The sequence below is a fragment of the Lepisma saccharinum genome, unplaced genomic scaffold (genome assembly GCF_977018435.1).
Source record: "Lepisma saccharinum unplaced genomic scaffold, izLepSacc3.1 HAP1_SCAFFOLD_184, whole genome shotgun sequence".
Taxonomy (NCBI): Eukaryota; Metazoa; Arthropoda; class Insecta; order Zygentoma; family Lepismatidae; genus Lepisma; species Lepisma saccharinum.
In genome coordinates this window covers 569,354-588,009 of record NW_028142981.1, presented here as the reverse complement: position 1 = coordinate 588,009, position 18,656 = coordinate 569,354, and the positions used below count along the sequence as shown (strand labels likewise).

The 18,656-nt window shown below is 45.4% G+C and overlaps 1 pseudogene; it reads left to right on the top strand.

The window, feature by feature from the left end:
* The first annotated feature begins 7,168 nt into the window (after window positions 1-7,168).
* On the top strand, window positions 7,169-9,201 carry LOC145982472 (large subunit ribosomal RNA; annotated as a pseudogene).
* The last annotated feature ends 9,455 nt before the right edge of the window (window positions 9,202-18,656 follow it).

Here is an 18,656-nt window from a genome sequence, read left to right as displayed (position 1 = left end):
ACTGGAAGACAGGAGGCCGCAGCGAGAAGAAGAATTCGTCCAGTTCGAATGCCGGGGGAGAGGCATAAGGATTATTTAGCAAGAGTGGCGGCCGCCAGGGTGAATGAATAAATAAATAGATTTATGACGTGCTGGAACTCCAGCACAAGTGATAGCGGCATTCCGATATCATATTCCAAATTGCTAAAATTATTTAATATTCATATATTCAAAATATTAAAAAAATCAAATTTATTCATCATGTACTAGAAATAATAACCATATCTGTTAATAACAAATAATACAAAGTAGCTTGGTATCATAATAATACAATTTGTCCTTGTTTTACTAATAAAACCTGTACTAAATAATTATTAATTGTAAATATCTTTTATTTCTTCGTATTGTTATTTTATATCATTACTATAGCATATTAACTTAGAGATCAGAGTGTAGTCATTTTGATCAAATTATCCAACATATTATGTAATTATCGTGAAGTCTGAGACTGAAGAAACTGGAGTAACCTTGGAGGTGCGGGACAAACCGACAGGGATGGGAAGACCCAGCCTCTGGGGTGAGCAATCTCCCAAACGTTAAAATAATAAAGGTCCTCAACCAATTGCGATCTTGTCCCTGGCGGTTTCGTCCTGTAACAAGGACCAATTATTTCATAGATCTCATAGATCCCGGGAATCCGGAATCCGGATCTCAGAAAATGCTCTGATGTCTGTAAGGGAAATTAGATTATGTGTAGCAATTAAATGGAGTCATATATATGTGTTTGTTGGCTTTATGTTAAGTGTTATATTTTATATATTATGTTACGTCTATATATGTATTGTACTCAAGATGAATTAAATAAAGGTAATGTGCAACAATAATGGGCGAACCGTAATACGAGCAACTGCCGTCCCAGTTTATCTCAGAGGCACTGGGACATTGCGCATACCCTCGAATGTATGCGGGTGGAGGTTTGGATACATTCGGGGGTTCCCCCATTATTGTCCCTACCTACTCCATCCTTCCCCCGTGTATTGAACCAACCCCCAACCTTCAATTCCTGGGGGTGGTTTTTCAGCGACCAATCTAGTGAAGTAATACAAAGCGGAAAGCTCTGTGATACGATAACGTGGCTGCCGGTTACGTGGAGTCTGCGGGAGACGTGGTGACATCCGGGACCTTGCGACGTCACGTCGCGTCCGCTGCCTGAGGTCTGCAAGCACGTTGGTTTTGTTGTTGTTATTGTGAGTGACAGCTGATCCACGTGCGTTCTGTCTTTTGCGCTTGAAATCTGCGGCGCCGTGCGTTGGCCGCTGACCAGTGCTGGACGGAGGAGAAGATGCCGGCTCCGCCCGGAGCCACCCCCAGGACCAAAGGGGGGTCCTCCTTTGACCCCCTAAATGAGAAACAACCCTCCCTCCGACCCCTTCAAAAGGGGTGGATTAGTGCACTCACCCCCTGATTCTACCCCCCTTACCCAAAGAGAAGAAATCATTCCGGAGGAGCTGATACAGATTCACAACTTGAACCAAGCAGATATAACGTTAACCCTACCCCCTTACCCACCCCCACCCCCCATGGAAGTAGCATTGAAGATATATTACCTGATGCATCAGAAACACAACTAGGAGCATACCAGAAACTCCAATTAGAACTCACAACCATGATTTCCAAAGAAAAAAGCATGACAGGAGAAAAAAGAGCACAGTTCCTGGAGCTGCTTGCCAAACAAAACCAATTATATATGGAAAAAGTAGCAGATGTAAGATCCCTAAGAACAGCATGCAAAATTTTGCAGAAGAAACCCGAACTTGCACCCAGAAAAATCACATATGCTCAATCCCTGGCAACGTCTGCGCAACAGAGCGCAAAGGTCACCCAAATACAAAAAGTCACAGAAAGGGCGAGACATACTGTTTTCGTCACGGCACAGGGCAACCAAAACGTAGTGCAATTTGGGATACTTTCACACAGTGTGTTAACCCTGTCCGGGAGGGTGTGAAGATACAGGCGATGCGCTCAACCCCAAAAACCCTTATTGTGGAAACTGCCACCAAGGAGGATGCACAAAAAATATTGGAGAATCAAACATTAAAATCAAAACACCTTAATGTGGAATTGCCTAAAAAACGCAACCCATTGATGATTATATATGAGGTGCCTTCTAGAAGAGAAGAAACAGATATTACTGAAGAATTCTTCGTACTAAACGACATTGAAAGGAAACTCAACATGAAATTTGAAGAATTCCAAACCAAGTTTAAATTCCGCTTTAAAACAGGCCCAAGGAATAAAACAACCTCACACAGGGTGTATGAGGTTGATCCCAAAATTCGAAAACTAATTTTGACATTAGACAAAATCCATCTAGCTTACCTATCACTGGGAATGAAGGATTATTTAGTCGTCCCGATCTGCAACAACTGTAGAGACCTCGGACACGTGGGAAAATACTGCAAAGGACCACGCTGCTGTGATAAATGTGGCGATTCGGGGCATGAAAGAGAGGGATGCAAAAGAGAGAATCCAACAAGAGTTTGCATCCCCTGTCTAAGAAGAAATAGAAACTGTAATGACAACCCCAAGGAATGCCCAACAATGAAATTTTTCCAACAAAGACTAATAGAGAAAACTGACTATGGAGAGTAAGAATAAAAAACAAAGAAAGAACAACACCCCTAGCCGACGCCGCCGCAATGCGGCAAGGGCGAAGGCATATGAAATACGTGTCATGCAAGAACTTGGGATTGTCCTTAAATATGCAAACGAAACCACTATACCACTGCAACTAAAAACAATTAAGGATATAGATGTATGTTACCTCCACCCTCACTCCCCCTACAGTAACTTCTATTATATTAATGTAAGACTTTTCTGTTCTTATCAACAGCACAGTCAACCCCTAATCAGCGACACCATACCTGGATTAAGGCCATGTGCCTTCATCATCCCCCCACCTATCTACAACAACCCATACCGTACACCACTGACCACACCTCCTGAGTCGATTCTACTTACACCTCCACCCTCCCCATCAAATTCAGCCCTATGTGCACCTTGGTCTACACCGACCGGCGCCCTTGATAGCCCAACATACACACCTAACAACAACCTTGATCTAGACAAAATATAAAATACACTTGCTATAAGGGACATTAAACAATTAAACCCTGAAGCGACCGCCTTTTGCCCAAAAACAGCAAATAACTCGGTAAACAAATCTTATGTGACGAATAACCAAATTGATAACACTAATAACGTCCTTAACCTTTCCCCCGATGCCACTGAGACGGATCACCCTAATTCGGAAAATAAATACCCAAACTTCTGCAAACCTACTGTAATGAAACCCCAATTACCTGAGATCCACATCCCTCCCCTCCCACCAGCAAATCCCAAAAATATATATCAAAATTTTGAATTAAATCTTCGCTTGAGCAGGTTAGAGGAGAAGGAAAATCTAATAACTGCATTGCGACTGCTAGTCCGATTGAAGAAGGATGGAGGGAAGACCATTGCATTCCCACATCCGGAAGCCGTCGACAAAATGCTCTTGCGGTGTAGCAACATCCCAGTGGATCCGGATCAATTGTATGATATAATGAAAGCTGCATTTGAACGTAGGGACCTGAAACTCGACCTGGATGAAATATATGCTGACTTCGCCAAGTGCCATGGAAGAGTTGTACAAATACAGCAAATCCCTGGCATCTATGGACCTCAGTAGTACGCCATTGAATATGGAAGAAAAAAACAGACTAAAAATTCTACAAATAAACCTTAACGGAGCGGAGTTAGCAACGGAGGAGATATTCATGTATGCAAGAAGCAGCAAAGTGGATATACTTTTGTTCCAGGAACCTTATCTCTTAAATGGAAAAATTATTCATGCTCCAACCGGTGCAAATTGTAATTATATCCAAGACCCCAACACAAAATCGGCAATGATTTCATTAAACAAAGATATTACAATCATGAAAATCGCACATTTATCAAACACACATATAATTTGTACAGAAGTAAATTATTACACACTCAAATTTATAATAATCAACTGTTACTGCCAGTACAGCCATGATATTGAAATATATATATATAGCACAAATTAGAAATATATACCTCGCGTACCAGAATGAAAAAATACTACTGGTAATGGAGAGCAATACTTCCTCTCCCGCGTGGTTTGGCAAAGAACTAAATAACAATGGAGAACAAATCATGAATTTTATAGCCGAACAAAACTTAGTAATAGAAAATATTGAAGGTAACCCGCCTACATTTAGAGGACGAGCGATAGCTAGTAGTAACATTGATTTGACACTTACAAACAATAAAATGACAAATTTAATACAAAATTGTATTGTACATGATATGATCACCACAAGTGACCACAACGCAATCACCTTCAATATTAGTCTGCAAACCACACTAACAGTATCCGACCAAAAAGCCCCTGAGTATAACTGGAAGAAAATTGACAAGGCAAAGTTTCTAGAAAACATCAATCTAACAGAATATCCAGGACCAGGGAAAACCGCAGATGAATGGGCGGAAATCCTGGAAAACAATCTTCAGGTCGCAATAGCGCATCAACGCCGAAAAGAATAAAGAATAATCGAAGTAAACCCTGGTCTGCAAAATTAACTAACCTGAGAGCTAATATGCGTCACGCGAGGAAACAGTACCAAAAAACAAACATCCACAATAGAGAGGAATATTTACAGGCCTACCGTAGAGCCAAAGAACGCTGTGCTGCAGAATTAAAAGAATTTAAACAAAAAAACTGGTGCAATTTTGTGAACAGGAACTTAGAAAGGGACAAATGGGGCCTACCATACAAAATCATGACAAACAAAATAAAACCTAAGGAAAGCATTACCACATTACGGAAAACCGATGGTTCATTTACAAAAAACACGAGGGAGACTGGAGAACTACTTCTTGACGGATTGCTCCCGGACGACGAGGCGAACATGGACAATCAAAGAAACAAAGAGATCAGAGTGAATAGTAATAAATGTTTAAATACCACACCTATTTTACCATTCGAACCTAGAGAGGTCCTGAGAGAGCTAGGAACAATGAAAAATGGCAAGGCACCAGGACCAGATGGTATCCCAGTGGAAATTCTTAAACTATCTATCAACAAAACGATCAACTACATAACGGCCCTATTTAACCTCTGTCTGGTCCGTAAAGAGTTTCCTACGCTGTGGAAAGAGGGAAAGTTGGTAGTTATCAAAAAAGAAAACAAAAAGGATGATACTAGCATTAAATCTTATATACCCATCTGCTTATTGAATACAATAGGGAAGCTCTTTGAGAAAATGCTTAACAAAAGGCTTCAAGAATTTCTCATAATGTGCAACAATACCGGCAACCAATATGGCTTCACAAAAGGCCGATCTACAGAGGATGCTATTAACGCCCTTAAGGAAGAAATTGCGAATTCAAACAAGAAAATAGTGATAGCCATATTTGCCGATATCAGCGGGGCATTCGACAATCTATGGTGGCCAAATCTGTTCCACACCCTCAAGGACATAAACTGTCCGTCAACCTTATTTCAGGTACTGCAGGATTATTTTAGAAATCGTAAAATATCCTTGAAAATAGGAGACGAGGAACTGACTAAAGTAACAACAAAAGGATGCCCACAGGGCTCAGTGCTTGGTCCACATCTGTGGAATATCAATCTTGAACCATGTCTGAAACACCTTGACAGTAATCCGGAGATAACAAGAGTTATTGCATATGCAGACGACATTGTCGTTATATGTGCGGATGATTCAAGAGCCAAAATAGAACGAAGTGCAAATAATGCCATAGCGGCCTTGGAAAATTGGTGCAATAACGCCAAACTGAAACTTTCGGCAGAAAAAACGAAATACCTCATTGCCAAGGGTAATATTAGTACCAAAAGAAATCCGACAATTAGATTAATGAGAACGAACATACAACGCTCAAATAATTTTGAATACCTCGGAGTAACCTTGGAGGAAGGCATGAAATATGGAACGCACATACAAAAAACAACAACTAAAGCAGAAATGGCAATAAGCAAAATTATTAGGGTAGCGTCAACGCAGTTTGGCTTAGAACCTGGGGTGGTGGATACGTACATCAGAACCATATACTATTCAATCATAACATATGCGGCCTCTACCTGGGTTGAGGGACTCGCATTGAAAAAGAACACCAGACTTCTGAGGGCTTCACAGAGAAGAATTCTGATAAGAACAACGGGCGCTTTTGGTACAACATCCACCGAAGCATTATTAGCCCTAACGGGACACCTGCCAATGGACCTGGAAGTCAAATGGAGAGCGGGAAGGTATTTCTTCAAAAAAGGAGAAGAAAATAAAATGACAACTTGCATTGGAAAGTTCACCCCAACCCTGTTTGAAATGAGAGATACCTTACTAGATAATTGGCAGGAGGAATGGAAAAATGCACAGAATGGAAGAAGGACATTTAGTATTATACCTAAAATCCGAGGCAAAACACTGATGAAAAAACACTACACCAGGGGACTTCTGCACTTTCTTACCGGACATGGGCCATATGGGGAGTATCTCCACCGCATTGGCGTTGCCCTGGAACCGAGCTGTGCTTCATGTGGAGCTGAGGTGGATTCACCGGAGCATAGGGTCTTCTACTGCCCGGAAGCAACTGCCAGAATAAAAACCTTACGTAGAGGATTACCTACCTTCAACCTCAAAATCTTGCTAAGCGAACAGCAAATATCAAACCTAAAAACCCTGGCCGATGAGGTCTCCGAAGAAGAGAAGAAGAAATTCAACCAACACCAATACCTCAACAGACCCCCCCAAAATAACCAAACACAACCAGAGGCGCCAAGGAGAAGCGAAAGGGAAAGAACGAAAACTCGAAGAGTAAGTCCTACCCCCGAGCAGGAAGAAGGGACAGAAGAGATAGAGGCACCGCCAACAGCTGCAAGAAGAAGATTTTTTGTGGTATCAACTGGAAGACAGGAGGCCGCAGCGAGAAGAAGAATTCGTCCAGTTCGAATGCCGGGGGAGAGGCATAAGGATTATTTAGCAAGAGTGGCGGCCGCCAGGGTGAATGAATAAATAAATAGATTTATGACGTGCTGGAACTCCAGCACAAGTGATAGCGGCATTCCGATATCATATTCCAAATTACAGAAATTCAAACCGTAAAGTATAAATAATTTAGATGCTAAAATTATTTAATATTCATATATTCAAAATATTAAAAAAAATCAAATTTATTCATCATGTAGTAGAAATAATAACCATATCTGTTAATAACAAATAATACAAAGTAGCTTGGTATCATAATAATACAATTTGTCTTTGTTTACTAATAAAACCTGTTACTAAATAATTATAAATAGTAAATATCTTTTATTTCTTCGTATTGTTATTTTATATCATTACTATAGCATATTAACTTAGAGATCAGAGTGTAGTCATTTTGATCAAATTATCCAACATATTATGTAATTATCGTGAAGTCTGAGACTGAAGAAACTGGAGTAACCTTGGAGGTGCGGGACAAACCGACAGGGATGGGAAGACCCAGCCTCTGGGGTGAGCAATCTCCCAAACGTTAAAATAATAAAGGTCCTCAACCAATTGCGATCTTGTCCCTGGCGGTTTCGTCCTGTAACAAGGACCAATTATTTCATAGATCTCATAGATCCCGGGAATCCGGAATCCGGATCTCAGAAAATGCTCTGATGTCTGTAAGGGATATTAGATTATGTGTAGCAGTTAAATGGAGTCATATATATGTGTTTGTTGGCTTTATGTTAAGTGTTATATTTTATATATTATGTTACGTCTATATATGTATTGTACTCAAGATGAATTAAATAAAGGTAATGTGCAACAATAATGGGCGAATCGTAATACGAGCAACTGCCGTCCCAGTTTATCTCAGAGGCACTGGGACATTGCGCATACCCTCGAATGTATGCGGGTGGAGGTTTGGATACATTCGGGGGTTCCCCCATTATTGTCCCTACCTACTGTCTAGCGAAACCACAGCCAAGGGAACGGGCTTGGAGAATGTCAGCGGGGAAAGAAGACCCTGTTGAGCTTGACTCTAGTCTGCCGCTGTCGGGAGACGTGACGAGGTGTAGCATAAGTGGGAGGGCTCCTTCGGGTGCCCGCCGTTGAAATACCACTACTCCCATGGTTTCCCGACTCACCCGGTTGGGCGGGACGCGGGCGTCGGGTTTCCCCATCCTAGCTAGTCGCACGCCGTTCATGAACCAAGGCCCCTGCTACTGGCCGGTAGGACCGGACTTCCGGTCCGTGCCGGACAGGGGGCCGACCCGATCCGGGGACAAAGGCAGTTGGGGAGTTCGTCTGGGGCGGAACATCTGTCAAAGGATAACGCAGGTGTCCTAAGGGCGGCTCACCGAGGCCAGAAACCTCGCGTAGAGAGAAAGGGCAAAAGCCGCCCTGATCCGCACCCTCAGTACGGGTGGGACCCGGGAAACCGGGGCCTATCGATCCTCCCCGTCCGAAGGATCTTCGGCGGGAGGTGACAGAAAAGTTACCACAGGGATAACTGGCTCGTGGCCGCCAAGCGTTCATAGCAACGCGGCTTTTTGATCCTTCGATGTCGGCTCTTCTTACCGTGGCGACGCAGCGCTCCCCGAGCGTATGATTGTTCACCAACCAACAAGGAACGTGAGCTGGGTTTAGACCGTTGTGAAAGAGGTTAATTTTATCCTCCTGGCGTTTAGAACGCGGCCAAGGTAATCCTGGTTAGTACGAGAGGAACCCCAGGTTCGGACCAATGGTACCGCGCTGGTTCGATCGAACCTTGGTGCGAAGCTACGTCCGACGGCTGAAGCCTGATCGCCTCTAAGGCCGAAGCCGTGCCCGGAGCTGCGTGACCGTGTGTCCCTGCACTCTGAAAGGCAGAACCACCAACGCTGGACCCCTTCGCCGGGGATCGGTAAGGCGGGGAGCCACCAACCACCCCCCCAAACCGGGGGGTGAGGCTCCCCGCGAGTAGTGCCATCGAGACTCCGCCCACTTGCCCCACTGACCGAGGTCTTTGGGATTCTAGATGGGGATTCAAGGGGTAATCAAGCACTCGGAAGTTGGGACCCTGAACCACTCGTAGACGACTTGAGTATCTGGCGGGGCGTCGTGAGCGGTGAAGCCTCCGTACGGTGGCGACCCGTTGAAAGGCAGCCCTCGCTTGCAGGTTCGTGCTGTCGGCTGCACGGCACCTGAAAAGCAGGCTCCTACTTTCAGGAGGTCCCTCCGGGGACCTCCGCCGGGAGTCCAGACCCCAGTTTCGAACGGGGGAGGACACCCAAAACCGGCAGCCGGCACCTTAACTGGTGCTGCGCACCGGGGCTTCCAGCATGTGGCGGATAGCTGGACTTGGGGTTTATCACCCAGCCGACCAAAAGACTGACAACCCAGGTTAACCTGGGAGTGCGGAAACGCTTGGAGAATGTCAGCGGCGGGAAAGAAGGCCCTGTTGAGCTTGACTCTAGCCTGCCGCTGTCGGGAGACGTGACGAGGTGTAGCATAAGTGAGGGCTCCTTCGGGTGCCCGCCGGTGAAATACCACAATGTAAGTGAGGGCTGCTTCGGGTGCCCGCCGGTGAAATACCACAATGTAAGTGACAGGCACTTGGAAATGTGCATTCATGAATGAATGCAATGCGTGAGTCTGCCATCTTGGAACCTGATGTTGAGCATTTCTATGACGGTATCTATATAATAGCAACTTGAGGAGGCGACATACTGCCTGGTTCCTGCCAGGAGCACATCACCGGCGCGGGGGAGCGAAGAGAGCTCTCCCTTCTCCGGCTCGGCGGTCCCAACGTTTGGTTGGAGATCGGCGAGCATTCGGAGGCGCTTCGGTTGGTCGGCTTGGTGCTGTCCATTCCTCGGATGTGACTCTACACGGCGGTGGACACTTAGGAAGGCCTTCTGGGCCTTCCAATGGGGGTCACCCTTACTAATAAGGGCGATCCCCAAGCCATCGGCCGGCATGCGGCCGATGGGGCTTCCGGCATGTGGCGTGTAGCCGGACTTGGGGTTTGTGGGGAACAGATTGCGTTATACCTATAACCCAGCCGCCCAAATGCTTTAGATTCTAGTCGGCCTTCGAGGACGGGACCTTTATAATAGGAGCTTGAGTTGGCCAAATTCAAGTATGTGCCAAATGAGGGTCCAACTTTGGTAGGGTAACGGTGGAAGTAAGCGTTCCTCACTATTCCGTGCCGCCGAGGGGCCCTTGGTAGGTGGTACGATGGATGCTGTAGGTGGCCCAAAAATCCTCGCCTTCTTTGCGAAAGGCCACTCGCGGAGAGGTTTGGTTCTGTCATCCCTATCGTCGTTGGAACGAGATTTGAGCACTTGCTGAAATTGAGAGAATCCGCACTCTCGCAAGAAAGACCGATGCCTGCCAAGCATCTTAAACGAATGCAGTTGGCCGACCAAGGTGTGCCACAGCAAGCAAGGTTTGAGCACTTGCTGAAAGGGAGAAAATCCGCACTCTCGCAAGAAAGATCGATGCCTGCCAAGCATCTTAAACGAATGCAGTTGGCCGACCAAGGTGAGCCACTGCAAGCAAGATGGGTACTTGCTAAGAACAGATCCGCGCGGAGTTCGTGATGTCGGTTTCACGGCACCCGGCGGTTTCTGTCTGTCTCTTTAAGGATGCCCGCTCGGGGGCATTCGCCGGGAGTCCAGACCCCGGTCGGTTTCGGCCGGCCGGGGGAGGACTCCCTAACCGGCGGCCGGCACCCACGTGCCGGCCGGCGGGGCTTCCGGTATGTGGCGGATAGCTGGACTTGGGGTTTTTGGGTCCGTGTACGGCACGGGACCCTACAACCCAGCCGACCAAAAGACTGACAACCCAGGTTAACCTGGAAGTGCAGAAAGGCATGGAGAATGTCAGCGGCAGGGAAGGAAGACCCTGTTGAGCTTGACTCTAGCCTGCCGCTGTCGGGAGACGTGACGAGGTGTAGCATAAGTGGGAGGGCTCCTTCGCGTGCCGCCGGTGAAATACCACCAATCCCGACGGTCCGCTCTTGCTGTAGAGCACTGGAAATTGGCGTTGAGGGTGCTTGGTGGAGGTAGGAGAATGCGCATGACTCTGCAATGAATAGCAATCGGTGCAGGGTAGCCGAGTGCTGGGCTGAAGAGAGTGTCGTCTTCAAGACATACACTTGCGGAGCTTGAGACTCTAGTCGGCACGTGTGTGCCTGCCTCCTTGAATCGAGCCTTCGATGACGGGACCTATATAATAGGAGCTTGAGTTGGCTGCATTCAAGTATGACGCCCTAGAACTCGTCGGCAATCTTCCGTAGCTCACCGCCTTCACATCGAGCTGACGCCAGCGACGTGGAGAGTCACTTCCAAGTAATGCTCAGCACCGACGCGGGGGAAAATTATTCTCCCGCAGTTACCAGTTTACTTGGTGCTAAGATGGGTACTTGCTAAGAATAGATCCGCGCGGAGTTCGTGATGTCGGTTTCACGGCACCCGGCGGTTTCTGTCTGTCTCTTTAAGGATGCCCCCTCGGGGCATTCGCCGGGAGTCCAGACCCCGGCCGGTTTCGGCCGGCTGGGGGAGGACACCCAAACCGGCAGCCGGCACCTTAACTGGTGCTGCGCACCGGGGCTTCCAGCATGTGGCGGACAGCTGGACTTGGGGTTTTTAGGGTGACTTGGTTGCCCTACGACCCAGCCGACCAAAAGACATGTATCTCAGTTTAGCTCGCTGTAGAGCACTGGAACTTGCAAATGTGCAGTTAGGCACTTGTGCCGGCCAGCATTAAACCGTATATCGTTTGATGGAGTTAAAGTCTAGTTGCATTTAATGAAAGTGCATGATTGAATGCAATGTTTGGTTAACGCTCACACCTCCTGTGTTGATGGTGCTTCGCAGAGTCGCAAACCCATACGAATGCTGTGCGGGGAGAAGTTTGTGGAGAAGGTTTATTCACCCAGCACCTTTACTTTTAACGGTAATGTGTGGAGCAAAACCCGTATAGAAAGTCAAGCTGGGAAGAAAACAGAGAAGCAGATTTGTGTGCCTTTGCCACATTGCGGTGCTTGTAGATGTTTCTTGGGAAGATCCATTCTCCCAGAATTTTTGCCTTTAACGGTAATCTCTGGAGCAAAAGCCGAATGGAAAGTCAAGCTGGGAAGCTTCATTCTCCCAGATCTTTCACCTTTGACTGTAATCTCTGGAGCAAAAGCCGAATAGAAAGTCAAGCTGGGAAGAAAACTGAGGAGGATGATATTGTGTCAATGCCAAATTGCCTTGCTTGTACAACTTTCTTGGGAAGCTTTATTGTCCCAGAATTTTTTTTGCCTTTGACGGCAATCTCTGGAGCAAAAGCCGAATAGAAAGTCAAGCTGGGAAGAAAACTGAGGAGGATGATATTGTGTCAGTGCCACATTGCCTCGCTTGTACAAGTTTCTTGGGAAGCTTTATTGTCCCAGAATTTTTTTTGCCTTTGACGGCAATCTCTGGAGCAAAAGCCGAATAGAAAGTCAAGCTGGGAAGAAAACTGAGGAGGATGATATTGTGTCAATGCCACATTGCCTTGCTTGTACAAGTTTCTTGGGAAGCTTCATTCTCCCAGAATTTTTGCCTTTGACGGTTATCTCTGGAGCAAAAGCCGAATAGAAAGTCAAGCTGGGAAGAAAACGTGGGAGGAGGAGATTTGTGCGGGTGTCACTGCCACATTGCGTTGCTTGTACAAGTTTGTTGGGAAGCTTTATTGTCCCACAATTTTTGCCTTTAACGGCAATCTCTGGAGCAAAAGCCGAATAGAAAGTCAAGCTGGGAAGAAAACGTAGGAGGAGGAGATTTGTGCGGGTGTCACTGCCACATTGCGTTGCTTGTACAAGTTTTTTGGGAAGCTTTATTGTCCCAGAATTTTTGCCTTTAACGGCAATCTCTGCAGCAAAACCCGAATGGAAAGTCAAGCTGGGTAGCTTCATTCTCCCAGATCTTTTACCTTTGACTGTAATCTCTGGAGCAAAAGCCGAATAGAAAGTCCAGCTGGGAAGAAAACAGAGGAGGATGATATTGTGTCAATGCCACATTGCCTTGCTTGTACAAGTTTCTTGGGAAGCTTTATTCTCCCAGAATTTTTGCCTTTAACGGGAATCTATGGAGCAAAAGCCGAATAGAAAGTCAAGCTGGGAAGAAAACAGAGGAGGTTATTATTGTGTCACTGCCACATTGCGTTGCCTGTACAAGTTTCTTGGGAAGCTTCATTCTCCCAGAATTTTTGCCTTTAACGGCAATCTCTGGAGCAAAAGCCGAATAGAAAGTCAAGCTGGGAAGAAAACAGAGGAGGATGATATTGTGTCACTGCCACATTGCGTTGCTTGTACAAGTTTCTTGGGAAGCTTCATTCACCCAGAATTTTTACTTTTAACGGTAATCTGTGGAGCAAATCCCGCATAGAAAGTAAAGCTTGGAAGAAAACAGAGTGTGTGCGTGTCATTGCCACATTGCGGTGTTTGTACAAGTTGAACGTCGTTTCTTCTTGCTGTGCTCTCGCTTTCGCCAAGAAAGTTTAGGTTTTTTTTATTATTATTTGTTGCAAGTTTTACACTACATCGATCAGTAATTTTCCCAAGGTGCATAGTTAGCCTTTTTAAGCTGAAAGCAAACTTTATCACTGTAATTTTTTGCGAAGGAAACACGTTTATTTCTGACAGCATCCGAAAGAGCACACTTCGGATTTTTGCTTCCAAAAAATTACTCTAGCCTTTGGGCTTAACTTCCCTTGCTTTAATTATTGTAGTATAATGTTGCATCTTCCATCCTATCGAATTTTGAAACATTCCCGCCAAAAGTGACTTTTCAATTCAAACTTGAAATCCGTTCAAATTCAGTATTTACACTGAATTTCAAATGGAGAATCAAACATGGTCACCCATGGTCTTTCGCTACATTTTTGGGTTAAAGAAACCGTTTATAGGGTGTTTGCTGCACAGATGGCTGGGAAGTAGACTTTCGACACTCGATGGTGGGAGAAACCGGTCTTGCACGCTTCTCAGATACCTGCTTTGGGAGTCCAGCTACATTTCTCCCCCACCCCCTCCCTTCTTCTTCGGCCGGTCGGTCGCGTATATCCGATTGACTGACCAAAAATTTACCTCGTAATTTAAATTCGAACTGGAAATCTTCCTTGGCCAACAGTTTCTTATTCCCTTCATTGCATTGCTTGTCTTGGAGCTGAAAGGAAGCGAATCCAAAATCTCAAGATGGATTTCAGGTGAGTGTGTGGATTTTAAAATGCGCTATTTGTTGTGTTATTTTGTGCCACGAGCATAACGATGTCTTTTCATTAAACGAATACCTTTCTTCTCCAACAGTAACGATCCTATGCTGCCGAATTATGCAACGCCAGTCGAAGGAGGCCTTACCGACGAAGATATTAAATTCCTGGACTCCATTTCCGACGAATTGGTGCAACTTGAACTTGAACTTGACAAGAGGGAGTTACGAATCCCGGAACCCGAGAACATGTCTGTGGAGCAACTGGAAAGATCCTTGAAGATCGTAGAGGAGTTAATAGTAAGTTGAGTACGGTAACAGAGACGATGTTTCACGTGTATTTTTGTGTGTGCAATCTTTTAAAATGATGTTGCCGTTTCTACAGATATTTTGTTTTCATTCTTGTCTTTGCAGCGACAAGAAACACAGCAGTCCCACCGCAACAACATATAGAGGAGGTGATGCCCGAACAACAACAACAACTTGAGGCTCCGGCTCCCCCACCTCTACCCGCACTGAAAGAGAAGAGGAACAACATAAGGCGCAAGGTGAGTAATTCCTTGAAATTCAAATGTTCCCTCTCTGCCTGTATTTAATTGTAAATCAATAAATCTATGCGTGTCAGTGTTAAACTCATGCCTTTGTCTTCCCTCTTTGTGTTTTTCAGAAGATCTGCGCAGAGTGCGGGGAGGAGTCTACTACAGTTCCGCGACACCTGCGGAGGAGGCACTCTTACTCGAGGAAGATGATGGAGATGTACTTTGCCTCCTCCGAGGGGAAGAGAAGAATCAAGAATGCGGGCCGCCGCCTCAGGTGTAGGATGGAGGGCTGCCAGGGGGCTGTTGTGAAGATGGGGCAGCATCTTGTACAACAGCACGGGATGGTGAAGGGGACGAGAGAATATAAGGATATGATGGCCCTTTCCAGAGGCTAAGTTCGGGCATCATAGGAGACGACGGATTATTTTATAAATGTGTTTAATTTCTTGGTTTCTTTGTGTTTGTTATTATCTTGATCAATATTTTTTTGAATAATTTCTCTAATTCAAAATATGTTATGCGTTTTTTCTTCTATTGATATTTTTATAAAATTTGGTATTTCCCATATTTATTTTAATTGTGTTTGATTGTTTTTATTTAAAAAATAAAAGTATATTTACGTTTTAAAAACTGTACGTAAGGAATTTTATTTAAACCATTTTTTGCTTCTTGTTTTTGTAATAAACATTTTGGTTTTGTTAAAGGTTAAAGAAATGAAATACATATAACAGTGATGATATAACCGTGGTTGATGATGATCGAATTGTTGTCTTTAGTCCACTTTATGCACAGAAAGGCTAATTAGGACTGGACTTCATGCACAGAAAGGCTAATCAGGACTGGACCTACAGTTTAAAGTGGGACCCGAACCATTTAGCTTAATCGGAAAAATGAATATTTAATTGTTGTCTCAAGTCCACTTTATGCACAGAAAGGCTAATCAGGACTGGACCTACAGTTTAAAGTGGGACTCGAACCATTTAGTTTAATCGCAAAAATGAATATTTAATTGTTGTCTCGAGTACACTTTATGCACAGAAAGGCTAATCAGGACTGGACCTACAGTTTAAAGTGGGACTCGAACCATTTGGTTTAATCGCAAAAATGAATATTTAATTGTTAAGTCCACTTTATGCACAGAAAGGCCAATCAGGACTGGACCTACAGTTTAAAGTGGGATCCTATATAAGCACAGTTTCCATTGAGGCAGAAATGCTGTAGCGTCCTTGCGACTCCATCGAAGCACAAATCATGTAGCGTGCTCTGGGAGCACAGTGAACATGGAAACACAAAGCCTACGTTCGAGCGTGCTTATCCTCAGTTGACGTCTCTGCAACCTCTTGAAGAGGTCTCTCTTCTATAGCTGGAGCAAGACGGTGAGCGGTCACGGTGGAATTTGATCTGGCACCTCCTCTGGATGGTGAGTTTAATCTTCGTTTTAAGTGAAGGTAGTGATTCAACATTCTGCATTGGTTTAGACACGTTTACAGCATTTTATCCGAATATTTGTTCTCATTCAAAATATCAACTTTCTGCATTGTTTTAAAGCACTTTCGCATCTGCCTTTCGTCATTCCGCAACACCTGGGGTGATATGATTGACAGCTTTATCTGGGTACACTTGTAATCCTCTTACCTGTATGTGCTCTTTATGTTTCATTGTGAATGAAAATGGTAATTAAGATGAAAAGTAAAATTTTGCTTTCTTTTGTCTCCAGGAAAGCAAGCGTGCACGCAACAGGAAGGTGTGCCCGGCTTGCGGAATTTCCATGATGGACGTCCCGAGGCATCTCCGAAACAAACACGGATGGAGCCGCGAGAAGTCTTCTGCATTCCGTTACTTGCCAAGCTCTTTGAGGAAAAGCATTCAAAAGAGACGTTTGGAAGTTTGCCCGATTTCCGGCTGCCCTGCTAAGGTGAGGGGGTTGGACCAGCATGCGGTGGTGGATCACGGATACGACAGGAGTTCCAAGGACTACAGAGGTCTGCTTGCAGAGGAGCGGAGAAGGAGAGTCGACGCAAGCTCGTGCCGAGAGGATGAAGATGGTGCTGGTGGAGAATATGAAGAGGATGTAGTGGATGCAAGATCTGTGATATCGGAACGATTGTATGCAGATTTTCGGTCGTGGCTTGGGACGCTTGATGGCGGGCTCGTAAGGGAACGTCGGATAGTGGATCATCATGCATTTCAGGCAAAGTCGGCGATTGACTTTGCTTGCTTGGAACATCTGAACGAGTTAGCTTCGGCTCGAGGGATCTCCAAGACTAGAGCTTTTTTCGAAGACAGCCTGGCCGACAGAAGACCGGGAACTTGCCTCTCCTACCTCGGTTCTCTGTCGAACCTTGTAAAATTTGCGCTGCAGCGGAAATTGGTTTCTTTCGAGCAAGCTGGATGCTGTCTGGGTCACTACCAGAAGTGGGCAAAGTCGTTCCGAGTTCTGGAGAAGAAGAGGCGATCCGAGGTAATGGAAATAGAACAGAAAAATGCCGTAACCCCCGAAAATGTGTCAAAGTTTGAAAATGGGCCGGTATCCCGGCGCTTCGAGGAGATAATGCGGAAGGTAACTTCGGACGAAAGCTTCACGCCATCAAGAGCTGATCGCACCACTGTCCGCAACTACTTGTTGTTGCAGATTCTACTCTCCACCGCGCAAAGGCCGTCAGCAATAGTAAACATGACACTGAAGGAATTACCGGAGACTTCCTGCTTGCAGGTACAGGTGGAGGAAGGGAAACGTGATGTGCACGTCATTAGAGTTCATGATCACAAGACGGCGGCACACTGTGGACCAGCTAACATTTGCGTCACCCAAAAAGTGTACGGCCATTTGAAGACCTACGTTGAAAACATTAGACCCGGCTGTTTCCCCGATCACGACTTTGTCTTCGTTACCGACGGAGGGAAGAGGATGTCGGTTTCCCAATTTTCACACTGCATACAGAGTATATGGGCCCAGGCTGGGTGCAACACCAAGATTACCTCCAGGGTTATGAGAAAGACGGCTGTTTCTCTTGTACACTCCCAAGCGCCGAACGAAAGGAGCTATCTGGCAGGTTTGATGAGCCATTCGCTCACCACGGCTGAGTACACTTACAAGTTTTACACGCGTCCCTACCAGAGTGCTTTAACATCGGTAACCCTTCAAAACATGCTGAGGAAACCAACCATCCCACCACACTCGGATGCAATAAGAAATGAGGACATTCAGCCTTTGTGAAATTGACACGTGTATGTTTCAGTTTGGGTTGTGGCGCAGTGTAATTTGAAATATGTTTGAACAAATGTATAATTATCTCTCATCTATAGTATAATTTGAAATAAGGCTACATCGATCGTTCAAGTATGATGCAATCACCTAAAATTGTTCGCGTTGCTATATAGCACAAGTCACGGTCTCCAGAGTACACCCTGATCTCTGCGACTCCCTGTTTGACTTTTGGCATCCCTTAACTTCGCTTATAAAAGGAAGCGTGTCATCTTCTCTCTGTTGCATTTGGGGTTTGTGCTACTTTCCGCACAGTTCTTTGAGCTTCATGGAGGAACCTAAAGACCAATGCACCTCGGTGAGCAGCGATGCTGTTGCACCCATCGACAAACTTGAGGGAGAAGGTGGATTCTTGCGAGTCCTGCCTCACCAGGCAGAGGAAGTTTGCCGCATCGAGTTGGAAGGCCTGAAGCCGGGGGAGACCGAAAGCGTTCAAACTCTAACCACTCTCCCAGGGTTGCAGGAAACGGAGTCAAACTCGCTAGTTCCAAAGGATGTCGCCTTTACGATGGGGCTCTTGCGAGCGTACAGAAGGATCAAGGAAAAGGCCATGGTAATTTTTTTACTTTCATTCTCTGTGCGTGTATTCAAGTGTGAA